The sequence below is a fragment of the Candoia aspera genome, chromosome 3, assembly GCF_035149785.1.
Source record: "Candoia aspera isolate rCanAsp1 chromosome 3, rCanAsp1.hap2, whole genome shotgun sequence".
NCBI lineage: Eukaryota > Metazoa > Chordata > Lepidosauria > Squamata > Boidae > Candoia > Candoia aspera.
In genome coordinates, this window is record NC_086155.1 from 175,943,608 (window position 1) to 175,960,693 (window position 17,086).

Sequence of the window (17,086 nt, forward strand, 5' to 3'; positions counted from 1 at the left end):
GGGATACCAAGTCATCTTGTCTGCCTCCTGAAGAATCTGTATAACGACCAAGTAGCAACAGTAAGAACAGACCACGGAACAACGGACTGGTTTAAGATTGGGAAAGGAGTACGGCAGGGCTGTATCCTCTCACCCTACCTATTCAACTTGTATGCAGAACGCATCATGCGACATGCTGGGCTTGAGGAATCCAAGGCTGGAGTTAAAATTGCTGGAAGAAACATTAACAATCTCAGATATGCAGACAATACCGCCTTGATGGCTGAAAGCGAAGAAGAACTGAAGAGCCTTATGACAAAGGTGAAAGAAGAAAGTGCAAAAGCTGGCTTGCAGCTAAACCTCAAAAAAACCAAGATTATGGCAACCAGCCTGATTGATAACTGGCAAATAGAGGGAGAAAATGTAGAAGCAGTGAAAGACTTTGTATTTCTAGGTGCGAAGATTACTGCAGATGCTGACTGCAGTCAGGAAATCAGAAGACGTTTAATCCTTTGGAGAAGAGCAATGACAAATCTCAATAAAATAGTTAAGAGCAGAGACATCACACTGACAACAAAGGTCCACATTGTTAAAGCAATGGTTTTCCCAGTAGTAACATATGGCTGTGAGAGCTGGACCATAAGGAAGGCTGAGCAAAGGAAGATAGATGCTTTGGAACTGTGGTGTTGGAGGAAAATTCTGAGAGTGCCTTGGACTGCAACAAGATCAAACCAGTCCATCCTCCAGGAAATAAAGCCAGACTGCTCACTTGAGGGAATGATATTAAAGGCAAAACTGAAATACTTTGGCCACATAATGAGAAGACAGGAAACCTTGGAGAAGATGCTGATGCTAGGGAGAGTGGAGGGCAAAAGGAAGAGGGGCTGACCAAGGGCAAGGTGGATGGATGATATTCTAGAGGTGATGGACTCGTCCCTGGGGGAGCTGGGGGTGGTGATGACCGATAGGAAGCTCTGGCGTGGACTGGTCCATGAAGTCACGAAGAGTTGGAAGTGACTGAACGAATAAACAACAAACAACAAGTGCTTTTTGTAGTGGATTATCAAATATAACTGCAAACATGTGGAACAACATCAGAAAGCAAGAAATAAAGTTTACCCTTCCATAAGGTCTTAGTAGCTATGCACTACAAAATTTTGATATACAACTTGTTCTGATCCCATTACTAAAGTGACAGCCAGATGGCTGCATTAAAATGCAGTCTGCAAGTCCTTGAGCTGGCAGAAAAATATGCTGGCATAAAATTTACTGCCATGATGGCTGAACCCTATTCTGCCACTGTACCAAGAACAATAAGTGGTTCTGTCCTCAGAGTTTCAATGTAGGGCAAATTAAGGAAAGTGATTGATGGATTTCCTAGTTTCCTTTCTGCTTCTGCCAAATGTCACCTACTGTGGAAAAGACCAACCACCAATCATTCTGGTGGGACTGGGTTTGCAGGAAGGGATGAATTTTGACAGAGGGCTAGGTCTGTGGTTTTAGCCATCTTTAAAACCTGAACCAAGGCAGCTGATCCTTTCTCTGGCTGTTTCTTAGCTATGTTTAAAAAAACTGATCTAGTGTTCTTTCAAAACAGTGTTAATTCATTGTATATAGAGATGCTGCTTAAGATGTGTCAAGTTCTTCAGAAAGTGCTGGTCAAGCATTATGCAGAGAGATGCCTTTGCAGATGCTAGGTATGTGGTCTCTCCTGCAGCTCAAGCCAAAATGGGGGAGGGTTCTCTGTGACTGGAGAGGTGGAAGCATGCCAGCAACAGCCTACAATGGCCAATAAAAGCTTGGCAGATTCCAGCCTCTGCCTGAATCATCAATCACATTGTCAATTAAGCATGCTAGATCTTGTCCACTGCAAATATGGTGTCAGGAAGAGGAGAGAATGCTACTTTAAAATTGGAATAATTAAAGATGACTTTAAGTTCCTCAGCTGTGGGCTAGGGATGAGATGAAGACAATGTAATAAGGACGTATTATTTTAAAAGGGTTTTCAGGGCATATTTATGTTGTAGTTAGGAGGACATGAGGACGAATCCTTGTGCGAAGAGATCTTACAAGATCTTATGTGGTATGGTAGGTGGCAAACACAAATAATTTACTATGTTTCAATTGCAGCTATTACCTGTGATATGATCAGCGCTCCTGAGATTGCTTCAGTATAATTCTATATGATCTGATTTCCATATGTATTTTGAAAGTATTCAAGCAATGTTTCATTTCTCCAAAATGTATGACAATGTTCCTTAGCATGGTGACTTTCAGATATGTCAGACTAACTCCTGAGCCACTACAGCCACTTTGTGCTTATATAAAATGTTCTGTTGGATTAGGTCTCATGTCCATCTTCTCCATGATACTCTTTCTCACAAAGCCTTGAAGGCAACCTTCATAGCCTTCCCCAGTATTGTAATATTTAATGTGACAGAAAGTATTATTATCTACATACTGTAGGTAATAACATCCACAGGTAATAACTGTACTGTCTTTAATTAATGCAAACCAATTGAACTTGAAACTAAATTTGATCAATTCAAAATTCTGTCCTAACTACTCCAATCCTTACTTATTCTTGCCTGCCAACTTTTTGAAGTACAAATCCTGGAATGCCTCTCAGAGGCTAAGTTCAGCCTTTAGACTGAAAAGTGTTGCATTTTTGCTATAACTGTGCGGCACTTCAGAATTAATCTGGAAAAGGTGTTTTGGAGAAGCGAAAATGTACACGAAGTGCCTGTCCACAACACTGTAAAGCAGTCAAATCTTTTCATTTGCCTGAAAGCTGTTAGGCAGGTGCTATGTTCACACCCTCATGAGTTCCCAGACACCTTGTTGGAATAAAATCTGAAGCATGCACAGTCCTAATTCTACGAGTGATGTTTATTTCTACATATAAATAAACGAGAAGTTGCACAGCATTAATGTTTAAACAGATTCCTGTTCTTGTCAGATTCTTAGAGAATCACACAGTCTCGCAGGATGTATTATAAGAAATAGAATTTTTTAAAAATAAATTTTTAGGTCTAATTGCAGGTGAGATTCTCTTGCTGCCATGCATGGGTAATCCCCTCCAGTGGACTGGTATGTGGGGGAGGAAGAAGATGAGTCATCTTTGCCCATCACTTATGTCTTCTTGTGCTGTCCTATTACCTATTGTAACACATTACTAGAATGTTATCAGCCAATAGCAAAAGTTGATATTTTGGGGGGGGGGGCGATAAAGTAGAGCAATTCAGGATCAGTTCCTGGAGTTCCCCAGTGTTGCTTCTGAGAATTTTATGGCTTTTATTTCTTAATAGCCATGAGCTTTGTCTAATGACCCTTCAACCAGCTGGGCAAAAATCTACAAGTGACACAGTGCACTCAGCCTTTTATATGCAAAATGAGATGTTGTATGTCTAGATACCACATCAGGATGAATTTAAATACATGGGGATATTTACAACTAATCCTTCTGTAAACATTCAGGCCAAAGTATGCTTTTCCCCCACACACACAAAGAAAAGAAAAAAGAAAAAAAAAGAAAGTCCATATTTTGAAAACAGATGGTTTTGCTGCATGTCTGAGCCTTGATACGTATGGAGGCACTCTTATTTATTTTAATTATTTAGGTAGCCAAAACAGCACCACTCACTCCTCAGCAGGCTTAGGGGATTCCCAAGGTCTGCAGAAATACCTCTGAAGTAAGCGTCTTAGGAAGTAGAGTGCAAATCCCAAATATGTTCCTTGCCCTCATGAAATAGAATTAGACTGATGGAGGAGGGAAAACATACAGGGGAGGAGAATGGAGCTGAGTGGTCTTCAGAAATCTCTAGTCTCCAGGTTCAACACAATCAGTATATTTCCCAGAATTGTAAAGGACCCCATGAATATTTTATTCCTGGGATTCCTGAACTATGATATCTGACCTGCAGGCTGTTCACTTTGTGCATGTCCAATGCCAGCCTTGCACTGCTGCTCTTCAGAGATGCTGAGATACGTTGAGGCTACAATTGCACCGTGTAATGGGTTGCAGTTACACTGCAATTCCCAATATCATGTTTTGTGTCATGTAGGAAGAGAGATACTTACACTGTTCACTGACAAATGAGAATAGAACACTTTTTTCCTCAACAAAGAAATGTATAGCTTTTAGTGTGTTTAATGTCTCTAATGGTAGTACCTGGAATTGCACTTTCTTTGCATATATTATACTGCTCCCCAGATACTTTTTTAAAAAAGGGTTAATGCATTCTTCCATGTTAATTATCTAAACTTGTCATACAAATTTTCTCAGACTTTTGACTTTAATTTTCCTTTATACTTGAAGTAATTTACTTGCTGTCTTATGTCTGGTGCTCTGTTCTTCACTTTACAATTGTTGTTATTGACCGGATTCTCTTCCAACATTTCTCTTACAAATCTCTTACTTGTTACTTTCATTGGACCTTGTCTGCTTTTTTCGGCTATTTTGGTGTGCAATTTCTTTCTCTTATGTATTCCTTCACACACCAAGTAACAGTCTCTATTTTTTTCTACATTCTTTCCCATTTTCAGAGCAGACAGTATAGGGTCTGAATGCCTTTGTTTTACTTCTGAAAATCAAACCTAATATCTCTGGATGGCCCAAGATTGGGACAAGTTGTCCTATTTTTATATCAGGAATATCTTGGATGAAGAACTATTTGGCGCTCCTGGATGTGCCATCTGTTGTGATGGACAGCTGCTAAATAATTCTAGGGACTCACCTGAAATGTCTGCTCAATGCATAAACTGAAGGTAAAACTTACCAGCTATCCAAATAGCAGAGCCAACATTGTATTTGCATACAACACATACAACATAGCTAAAGAGCTTACAAAGAAACTTAGGCATCTCACAGAGGAGAGTGAATATTCTATCAAATCCCCACTACAGTGCCTCCATAAAATCAAAAACCTAAAAATAGAAGAAGATGAGATCATAGTGTCATTCGACATTACAGCGCTCTTCACATCCATAGACCCGGCACTAGTGAAAAATCCATGGCCGCAGTTCTGCGCAACACACCCGACCTAGCCAAATACACCAAAATAGGAATACCCAGGATAATGGACCTCATCAACCTCTGCATTACGACCTACTTTCAATTTGATGGACAAATATACCAACAGATCAAAGGAACACTCATGGGATCACCTATTTCAGGACCTATAGAGGAGATTGTAATGCAGCGGCTGGAAAGGATAGCACTCCCACACATACAGCCCAAAGTATGGATCTGGTACATGGATGACACTTACATCATAATACAAAAGAAACAACTGGAAGAAACTCATGAAACCATCAACAACATCTTTAATGGAATAAAATTCACAAGGGAGGAAGAAAACAACACCACACTACCATTCCTGGACATCCTCATCAGTACAGTAAATGATGGCAAGTTAGAAACACAAGTCTACAGGAGAGCTACCCACACCAACCAAGTGCTCCATTACCGAAGTAACAACCTCCCACAATAGAAGCTGTGTAAGAACATTATTCAGATGAGCACTTACACATTGCAGCAACTCAGAACACCAGAAAAAGGAAACAGATCATCTGTATAGCATCTTCCAGCAAAATGGATACCCTCTCAACTTCACCAAAAGTGCCTCACCACCCAACCCACTACAACCCAACCTACAGAAGCTATGAAGAAGATAACACTGCCATACATCAGAAACATCTCAGAAACCACCAACAGACTGTTACAACCACATGGCATCACCGTAGCACATAAACCAACTAAAACTCTTCAAAACATATTAAGTAACCCAAAAGACCCAATAGCCCAAGAAGAAAAAACAGCAGTTATTTACAACATACAGTGCAAAGACTGTAACAGCCACTATGTAGGACAGACAGGCAGAAGACTAGCAAAGCACATCCACGAACACCAACTAGCAGTCAGAAGACACAATGAGAACTCCTTAATCTCACAACACAAGGACAGACTCAACCATAGTTTCAACTGGGAAACTGTGAGCATCCTAAACCAAGCCAAATCCCAAAATGCCAGAGAATTCCTGGAAGCCTGGCACTCAGACAAAGCAGCCATCAACAGAGGCAAACAACACAGAGGTAAACAACATTTACATACCATTCAAAAGAGACAACAGAAAAACCAAATGACCAGAACACCTCCTCGCCAGCAGTCAACACCCAGATATACAAAAATCAACACTAGGATTAACACCAGATGAACCATCAAACAGCACAATACACCCTAATCAAGGAACTATTAACTCAGTCAATCAACCAAGCAGCAAACAACAGCCCAATCAAGGAACTCCCAAGGAGAGAACAACACCCCTACCAACACAAGCAGGGCAAACCACGGTATCTCTTCACACTGAAGATGTTGCCTAGTCTGGCAATGAAACGTCTGCAAGAAAACAACAAGGCTCAGAGAGCACCAAGGACCACAATAAATACATTACAATTGGCTTGAAAAATACTATTGGCCATCTTAACTTATGACGAGTACAATATCTGTACTGCATATATATTGATAAAACTGACTTGCTAATGTAAGCTTCATTTAACATTTATTCTCCCCCTTCCTTTTTATTTTAAAGGGTTGATGCATGCAGGAAGGAACAATGACTAATTAATTTATTGAGTAGCTTGTACTCACCAGAACATCAAAAAAACTTTATTATTGTAAAAAAGTACTTTGTATCAAAAAAATCACATAAAACTTACAGTAGTTATAGCAAACACTTACTGGAACGATTTTGCTTATAGATGCAAGTTTGTCCGAAGGACTTTTATCAGAAAATGCCTGCACTGAGCTACTATATCATTGGCTATGTTGAGCCAGACATTTTAATGTGCAGTGGGAATGGTTAATTGTAGTAGTTATACAGAGTTTCTACATAATGTCATCTTTCTGTAGTGGACAGCTCATGATTTTCCTCCCATCCATAGTTATCTCAGTGGGTCACCTGATCAATACAGTTTTGGGGGCAAATGGGTTTTACACCAGCATTGATTGTCCTTTTCTCCCTTTGGCTCAACTTCTCCCATATTGTTTCCTTCCATGAAACTGAGTATCTGGACTGGTACTGCATTTATTCCTGTAGTCTGAAAAAATCCTGGCTTTGGGATCTTTGATTATAAAACAAACAAGCAAACATTTTATGCAAAGGTCAATTGATCAACTGTTGCATGTTCATAAAGGTCACAGTTGATGGAAGTGAAGAGGGGAGGGACAAGAGATTAAGCAGGGGAACAGCATGCCTCTTGGAGTCATGGGTGCTCTATCACTAGACGTTTTCAGCCAAAGGTTGATAACCAGGATGGAATGAGGACTCTTGCCTTATACTGGGGATTGGTCTAGAAAACTTCCAAGGTCCATTCCAACACTATGATTCTATAATTCTAACAGGGGCAGAAGAAAAATTATGAAAATGAACACTCTGTTATGATCCAACTATAGAGCCTTTCTTTACAAGAATGGTACTAAAGTCCTTTGATAAACACAATTTTGCATGCTGATCATATGATACAATGTTCAGCCATGTCTAAACTATAATTAAGGCTTCTCTGTTGAATTTCTTCCTGCATCTAAAAAAGTTGAACTTTCCTCCATAAAGTGATTCATTTGTGGGACTTAAAAATATTTGGACATCACCTGGAATGTGGTTCATCTACTAAGTAAAGTCCAAAATTTCTACAATCCTCCTACTTTTGCCTCAGTTTTGCAGATCCTTGGCTTAATTTCTATCCTTGGGGGAGTTAATGCTCCATGCTGGGCAGAACGGACCTCTTCCATCCTGGTAATATTTTTGTCTCCATTACTTTCAAAGTTCCACCATAAAAGGTTTTGGAAGCTATGAGCTTTCCTCCTTCCTCCGACAGCCAGATTGCTCTGATTTAAAAGGCTTTGTGTTATGTTGGCATCAAGAAAACAAGCAAATTGTGGGGATGTAGGGAGCAGTGGAATGGAACCACTTGCTTTTATTTTCTTTCTGTTGAGGATTTTCTTTACAAAGGCTAGCTATGCCTGCACGCCCTGTCCTCTTGTTTAAATAGCAGAAAGAGAGTTGTATGGTGGAAGGATAGCTTTAAACCCTGTGGACAAAATCCCCCGATTGGAATAAAACAGAGACAAAGACTGTACAAGCTGGTAATGAGGGTGCAGACAGGTTGTCCCCAAATCACTTGTTTTTTTTAATGTGCTATAGAGAGGGTTAGGTATTGCTGCGAGACATTCATTGAGAAGGATCATAGGTGGCTTTTCAACAGGAAAATGTTGAACAAAAGTGAAATGCATGAACACCTGAGAGCTGAGAGCAAGAAAGAACAGGAAAGAAGTGACATTTTGCAAAACATGATGGCTTGCAGCTGGTCCTCCTGAACATTAGAATTCTCTCACTGCTGCTTTCTCTCTATTCAGAATACAGCCTAATTGGGGTGGGGGGTGGGGAGAAAGGGCCCCCTATTTCCTCAGAAGCTGTCTTCATAGGGGTAGCCTAACTTACCATTAATTGTTTTTAGAAAGCTAATTTCAGAGACAAACAGTTAAAAACAATGGCTGGCTTTCCACACAACTTCCTTAATGACTTGTCAGACACAAAAGCAGTACTAATCTGATTAGTAACTGCGATTGAGAAAATCTACTGTAAAAATGAATCATGCTCCAGGTTTTGAACATGATAGCAGGCAGGACATTTGAGACGGGCCACTGTGAGACATAAAAGTGTCTTTGATGGAATATTTATTTCGGAAGATTTTTTTTTAAAGCCATAAGAAATAATATTGTTTGTGTTTCCTTGTAAAATTTTATAGGTAGAGGAGGTGATACTCCAGATGTAAATTAATAAAATCTGTTATATTGTAGGAGGGAAGAGGAAAGTTCAGCAAACAATTCATGAACTGAGAGAAATTTTCAAACCTTTTAACAGCAGCTGCATAGGAGTTAAGGGGAGGGGAATACTTTGGAATCTGTGCTAAGCAGAAAAAGCAGCAAACTTTCTTACATGGAACTTGGACATTTTCCACAGTGGGTTTTTTTTTTTTTGGTCCGCCTCTCTCTCTGTCTCCTCTTATATTTCTGCTTGTCACACTCTGGCACTCACAGCTACTCATTTTAAAGCAGCGAAACCTCTTCATTTCTCAAAGCATGTAGACACTTCTATGAGATTTATTAGAAAATGACAAAAATTCTCTGGCAACTGAAGTCAGGGCCAGAGATATGTCACCGTCAATGATGAATGGTTCCCTGAGAGGAAATGGAGAAAGGCTTGAGTCGTAAAACGTAGCTCTGGACCCTCGTGTTGAAAACTCCAGGCTGATGTGTTACTTTGGACAACTGAGCCCAACACTCAATGGCTAAACGTGGTCAAATTTATATTTATCTGGAGGGAAAAGGACAAGCTATATTATGTTTTCCGGGACATCTATTAATCGGTGATGGTGAAAAGTATCAAATAGTCCCATTCAATTTACACCAAAGGAAGAACACAAGTAAAAAAAAAGATGTCCTACTTTTAGTTGGTACATACTTTGAGGAACACATTTAATTCAACTAGTTCCTATAATAAAGTATTTGGTAACTTTTGAGTACGTAAATGGATAAAACTGTCTTGTAGTATTTGTTTGTTTATTTGATTTCTATAGCCACCCATCTCAACAAATGACTCTTGTTAAACCACCTACTCCAGTGGTGGGCCAAATCCTTCCTTGTGACATCTATTTTGTTTTTTACTAATTCTTCAATATTCACTAATAGGTGCATAAATCATATATTTGTAATGATGGACCTGGTAGGGTTTCAAAGGGAGCTGGGGGTTATACCCGAGGATCTGCTGCCAGGATCTGCTGGCTGCTGCCTGGAATAGAGAGGTGGCCGGGGTCTTGGACAGGATCATGCCTGTGTGACTTCTCTTACCCCATCGAACCCGACACTCCCTGTGGTTTACGGAGGAGCTGAGGGTTCTGAAGAGGATTAAGAGACGTCTAGAGTGCTGCTGGAGAAAGACAAAGACCGAATCAGACTGAACACTGGTTAGAGCTGCTATTAAGGCCTACCCGGTGGCAATAAGAGTGGTGAAGCATCAATAGTTTTCTGCCCTTATCGCATCTGCAGAATGCTGCTCGACGGCCCTGTTTAAAATCACTCAATCCTTTTTGGGGAAGGTGGGCCCAGTGACCCACCTACAGGGCCATGCAGAGGAATTTTCGGAGCATCTGCAGGATAAAATTGCTTGGATCCACTCTATGTTAGACTCCAAGCATGAGTCTGTGGAGATACCAAGGGAACATACTTACCAAGTTATCTGGGAACAGTTCGATCCTGTTGGACCAGAGGCGGTGGACAGGATCCTCCAGATGGTAAATGCCACCACTTGTCATCTAGACCCATGACCCTCCTGGATGGTGAAAGCAGCTTGGGAGGTGACATGCGGTTGGGTCCAGGTGATGGGTAATACATCCTTGAGGGAGGGGGTGTTTCCAACTGTCTTTAAGGAGGCGTTGGTGCAGCCCCTCAAGAAACCATCACTGGACCCTACTGTATTGGACAATTTTCATCCAGTCTCCCACCTCCCCTTTTTGGGGAAAGTGGGTGAGAAAGTGGTGGCATTGCAGCTCCAGAGGGTTCTGGACAAAACGGATTATCTAGACCCCTTTCAGCCTAGATATGGGACTGAAATGGCATTGGTTGCACTTATGGATGATCTCTGGCAGAAGTGGGATGGTGGCAGTGCATCCATCCTTGTTCTTCTTGACCTCTCAGTGGCTTTCAATACCATCGACCATGGTTTCCTTTTGAGGTGGCTCAGGGAGTTGGGAGTGGGCAGCGTGGTTTTGTGCTGGTTCACCTCCTTCTTCCAGGGCTGGTCCCAATCAGTAGTGATAAGGAGCAAGTGATCCGACCCTTGACCCCTCCTTTGTGGGGTGCCGCAGGGTTCAGTTCTCTCTCCTCTCCAATATCTACATGAAACTGCTGGGTGAGATCATCTGTCACCATGGGATGAGGTATCATCAATATGCTGATGATACTCAATTGTATATCTCCATCCTGGGTGAGGAAAGTGATGCTGTGACTGCCCTCTCTCAGTGCCTGGGGGCTGTAGGGGTCTGGATGGGGAACAACAGGCTTCAGCTGAACACTGGTAAGATGGAGCGGCTGTGGGTTAATGGCTCATCTGTATCCAGGACTTTGTCATCTTTGGTCCTGGATGGGCTTGCACTGCCCCAGACAGCCCTGGTGCATTATTTGGGGGTCCTCTTGGACTCATGGCTCCTGCTCAAAGAGCAGGTAGCAGCCATGGACAAAAGGGCCTTTGTACAGCTTCGTGTCATGCACCAGTTACACCCCTTCCTGGATCTGGAAGCCCTTCGAATGGTCACTCATGCCCTTGTTATCTCCCATATTGACTACTGAAATGTGCTCTACATGGGGCTACCCTTGAAGAGTATCTGGAAGCTTCAGCTGGTCCAGAATGCAGCCGTGCGGGCTATTTTTGGTACCCCTAGAAGGGTGCATATAACACCCTTGCTGCGCAAGCTGCATTGGGTACCAGTTCAGGGTGTTGGTTATCACCTTTAAAGCCCTACATGGCATGGGACCAGGCTACCTGAGGGACCACCTCTTCCCCACTACATCAACCCATCCCACACGATCATGCAGAGAGGGCATGTTACGGACCCCATCTGTAAGAGAATTCCATCTGGCAGGGTCCAGGAGGTGGGCCTTCTCTGCAGTAGCGCCTGCCCTCAGTAACATCTTGCCCCTGTAGGTGAGGTTGGCCCTGTTGCTCCTGGCCTTCTGGAGGAATTTGAAGACCTGGCTCTGCCACCTGGCCTGGGGTGGGGAGGGGAGAATAGTCATGCTTGGGGTTGGCTAGTGCCTTGAAGTACCTCTTCCACACAAAGACTGAACAAGATCACAGCCATCTGGATTTTATTTTATTTATATTTATTAGTGATGTGTAATTTTTATAGCATATTTTTATATATTTATTGTTTTTTGTGATTATTCTGTTGTAAACCGCCCAGAGTCCCTCTGGTGGGAGGAGGTGGGCAGTGACACATTTGATAGATAAATAAATAAATATTTGTAATGTATTAATTCTAAGCTCAGGAATTAGTTTCAAGTACCATACCTTCATCAAGCTTGGTGTCCTTCTAGATAAAAATCAATTCCTACTTCAACCCTTAGTTCAACTGAAGGTGAGATTGAAAGGTAATTATTTCTGTCATGGGTGTTGTTAAATAACTGGGAACAAGAAATCCTTGCTGATCTACTGTGAATCATCCAGAGATCTGCTTTTAGAGCTAGTCTACTTTCTACCCACTCCTAGTAGCTTCCAAAATTGCAAGCAAAGAACTTGGCAGGTCTACAGCTAAGACTGTTTAAACTAGAAATATGTCATGGATTGAAAATTGGACCTTCATTGTTCAAAATATTTTGTCCTACCACTTAGGTATGGCTCTTCCACATAAGGACTTAAGGCTGTCATAGTTATATAAGGAATGTATAAATGATGTTTTGGAAAAAAATAAACCAACTTCACAACTTGATGTTGTTTTCCTCACCAGCTTTGCATCACCTTCTACAGTACATCTAGGCTGTTTAATACCAAGCCAACAGCAAGAATAATATTTATTTCCTGGATTTAAGCAGCTCTGAATTTGTGGGTTTTGTGTTTCCATACACAGTTTATGCTTGAAATAACAAAGATGCAATTTGCCAAAAGTGCACATGAGGGCATACATGCATCATTGTGGGTGGCTAGATGCAGAAACAAGATAGGAAGATGTTCAAGGATCCTATAGCTGCGATTATTGAAAAACTGTCTTAAACTGTTGTGAATGAAGGAGAGTCACAGTTCAGGTAGCTTAAAAAGAAAGAAAAAGAAGAAAAAAAAACTCATCAGCAAATTCATTTCCCAGAGAGCTACAGCCAAACTTTGGCTAGAATCTACTGTTCTGCGGTTAACATTTTTATTTCTCTGCCAACCACCCATATGTGATGAGAACAGAAAAATGTTGTATAAATCATGTGCAGGACTGGTTCCCCCCGCCCACTTTGTGGTTCCATTCTTAAGACATCTATCACTGGAGGCAGATCTAACTTTACCAGTGAAATAGCAAATCCAGTTAGAGACGATATAGTAACAGTTTTAATGGAAAGATTAAAAGAAAATTTAAGAAGCTCTTGTCCACAAAAAGACCATCATAGCAAAATACAGTTGGGGGGGGGGGCTTGTGGGGCTTTCTCAGAGAAGGCATGAGAAGACGGCATCTAGAGGGTCGCTGGAAAAAGCTGTGCAGCATTTCTGCACATCTCAGCTGATCTTCAAAGCTACCCAGGGAGAGAGAATTTCTCCTTTCTCTCAACGGAAAAAGTGGAATCATAAAGTTAAGCCTAGCTTACAAGGAAGAAGCAGAGCACAAATCACCCCCAATATTCTAGTAAACAATCCCTTGTAATTTTGAACAGCACAGTAGACAGAGTTGCTGGCTTAGTGGTTCTCCATGGTTCTTCTGGTCCCCTCTCCCTAGTTGACAGGAAGGTATACAACTGTTTCTGCAAAAATCATTGATCTGCATGCTAGTTTGTGCTCTCCCTACACTTGGTTGGCTTAAAGCACTCTTTGCATAATAACTCCCTTGGCAATTAGAAGTTTAATTTGATAATGCCTAAGGAGTTTCCTTCCTTCCTTCCTTCCTTCCTTCCTTCCTTCCTTCCTTCCTTCCATGGAAGTATCTGTGGAGAGAGGAATTTGATACTTAGTGATGTCACTGGTGCCAATCAATATTCTGCACGCAACCCTTCCTGCTTCAGGATGATAAAACTTGTTCCTCCTGCATTCAGTCCTTAAGAAAGGATGCCTGTGTAGCAGCAACAACATGAGCAGACTTCCCAGTTTCTGTTAATGCAGCTGGGACTAGAAGGACGTATACCAGGGGTGTATTAGTCAAATTAGACAACAACAACAACCCTTCAGCCTAAATCCTCTAGACAGATGTCAGGTTTGTGTCCTGCCTATCTTAAAGAATGCAGTCTTCAAATGATTCAGAACAACACTGACTGGTTCATCTCAAGAATGAACAAGAGGTAGAACAAAGATTCTGATGAACAAGAGCTGAAGTTCATAGGCAAAACCATTACTTTGGGGGAAGTGAAGTGCTTCTGGTGTCAAAAAAGCCAACCAGCTGGGTTCCTGCCGTTCAAAGCGTTTACAGCAGGTGGCGCTATGCCTGCGTGCGTGTCACATCCTGAAACAAACAACACTGGGCACAAAAGAAACTGATACCCCAGTGAGGTCACATGCCATTTCAAAGAAACCTGATCATTTTAGCATACTGGGAACCCATTTAACATTATCTCTCTGACTATTATCTCATCTCTATATTTTATCTGACAGTTTTCTAACTCAGCATTTTATATGCACACACTATGCCATCTGAAAGGTCAAATGCTACTGCGAGTGTTTGTGTCTTTCTTAATAATATACCAAGCTGAACCAACCACGCCGGCTTTAGCAGTGGGATATATCATTTGGTGCTTTTCTATGCTGACCTTGAAAAGGCAGGTTGCATTGATCATTATTTTTAATTGCTCTTGTACTTGCTAGTTCATGCTCACCTACAATTAACCTAAAATTAAATGCAAGCACTAAATTACATTTTTAGTAATATCTATTGAGAAAAGGAACTAGATTCAGGGAGCAGTCACAAACACTTAATAATGGATAAGATGTGTTTTTTAAATGTTTAAGCACCAAGAAAAAGCAAATGACGGAGCACCTACTATATAAGTGGAATCATACTAGACCCCACAGTTCTATGAAAAAGGTTTGTTTCTTCCTACTTTGGAAACATTAAACAGAGACAAAAGAATTAATTATCTGAATCAACCAGTGTTTCATCTAATTATTTATAATGATTGCTTCAGAGGAGGTAATCAACGCTGCAGTACGCTGGAGGGCTCTACTTCATCTTTCTTCAACTTAGTGCTCTCCAGATGTGTTGGCTTAAACTCCAATAATTCCCAATCAGCTGGCTGAGAATCATGGAAGATGAAACCCAACACTTTTAGAACGTACTAGTTTAGTGAAGCAGAGCTTAAAATGGGGAAACTCAAGCTATGTAACCAAATCACATATTCCACAGTGAAATCATTTATATAATCTAGCTTCTGGGGCATCAGCGATCATATCGTATCAGGAGACAGCAACATCTTAATTTCACGGCCTCTATTTTCTCTCCACTGGGGGAAAAAAATCAACCCCAAAGCTTTACCATTTATTAATGCTGTGTGGAAATACATAATTCAATTTCTCAAAAGTGCTCTAGGATGATTACCTTCCTGATGTCTTCTTTTGAGATTTAATTGAGGCATGGGAAGCCAGAGAGATCTCTGGAAGGATAAAAGATGGGATTCCTCCCGTTTCCCCCCCCCCCCCCATCCCTCTTGTAATTAAGGTAGGGACAAGAACTCTGCATACCATCCCTGGGAATTGCAGTGATGTTTTAAAAAAAACACAATACACAAACCCATTTTATCCCTCAGATTAAATCAGTAGGATTGAAAAACGAAGACTGAATTTTTTTGGCACAACATATAGGTTATTTCAAAGACCATAACTAAAAATTAAGAGAGTCATCCTCTCCGCTCTCCATAGTATGGGATTAATTGGAAGAGAGAATATTTGTCACATATTTTGAGAACGTAGGAGTTTAAGCACTGGGAATCATGTCCTCTGGTGGGTGCATTAAAAGATTGCAAAATGAAAGGTTTGGATAACAAGAAGTTTCAGTTCCCTCTGCTATTTCTCTTTTTGAAAGTCCATAGAAAATCTTGTGCTCTCAGATTTTCTATGCAACTAAGACTGTAGTGTGTTGTTGTTATTGTTTTGTGTGCCTTTGAGTCAGTGCTGACTCCTGGCGACTGCCTAGACATGTCCCTGCAGTTTTCCTGGCAAGCTTTTTCGGAAGTGGTTTGCCATTGCCTCCTTCCTAGGGAGGGGAGAGAGTGACTGGCCCAAGGTCACCCAACCGGCTTTTTGCCTAAGGTGGGACTAGAAATCATGGCTTCCTGGTTTCTAGCCTGATGCCTTAACCACTACATCAGACTGTACTTTAATTTAAAATAACAGAATAGAACCGCACAATACATTTTAAAAGGCCTGATGTTGTTTTAAAAACAGCCACTGTGATGAACTGTTGTTTACATACAGTATATTTCCCAGAATTTAGGCTCAGGCATATATAATCATTTATTGTTTATATGTAACCTTTTAATCTTGACTCAGCAAAGACCAGCCAAGGAAACACTTTATGTACGTCCTAGAAGTGGGCACTCACAAAATGGAAAAGGGCACTTCTCTTAAACTCACAGTCAACATTGCCCCCTTACCCCATCCCCACAGACACTTATATAATCCCACCCCTTGCTGCCCTCCTGTTTTTTTTTAAAGGCAATGTCAGTGCTTCAGGGTAGATCAGACAAGAAACCAGTGCCATGTAGGTTAGTACTGCTTTTATTGTAAAGCTATAGTAACTTTCCCCCTCCCTCCCTTTATCTTTGTGTGAAAGGTTTGACTGAGACTACTTTCTTGGCTTGGGCTCAGGCCCCTTTTATCTGGCTGTTGCCTTGGTAGCAGCTCTTTCTCCTGTCCTTCAAGGCAGGCAGGCAGATAGAGAGTGAAGTCTACTCTCTTACAGGTAGTCCTCACTTAATGACAATTTGTTTAGTGACAGTTTGAACTTACAAAGGTGCTGAAAAAAACAACATACGGCTGGTCCTCACATGATGGTTGCAGCATCCCCGCAGTCATATGATCAAGATTTGGGTGCTTGGCAACCCATTTGCATTTATGACTGTTGCAGCGTCCCGTGGTCACGGGATCGCCATTTTCGACCTTCCCGGCCAGCTTCTGGCAAGCAAAATCAATCATTGGGGAACTGCGTGATTTGCTTAACAACCACATGGTTCACTTAACACCCACAGTGATTCACTTAACAACCACCACGAAAAAGGTGGTAAAATCAGGTCAGATTTATGTAATGACCGTTTTGCTTAGCAACTGAAATTCTGGTCCCAACTGTGGTCATTAAGCGAGGACTATCTGTATTT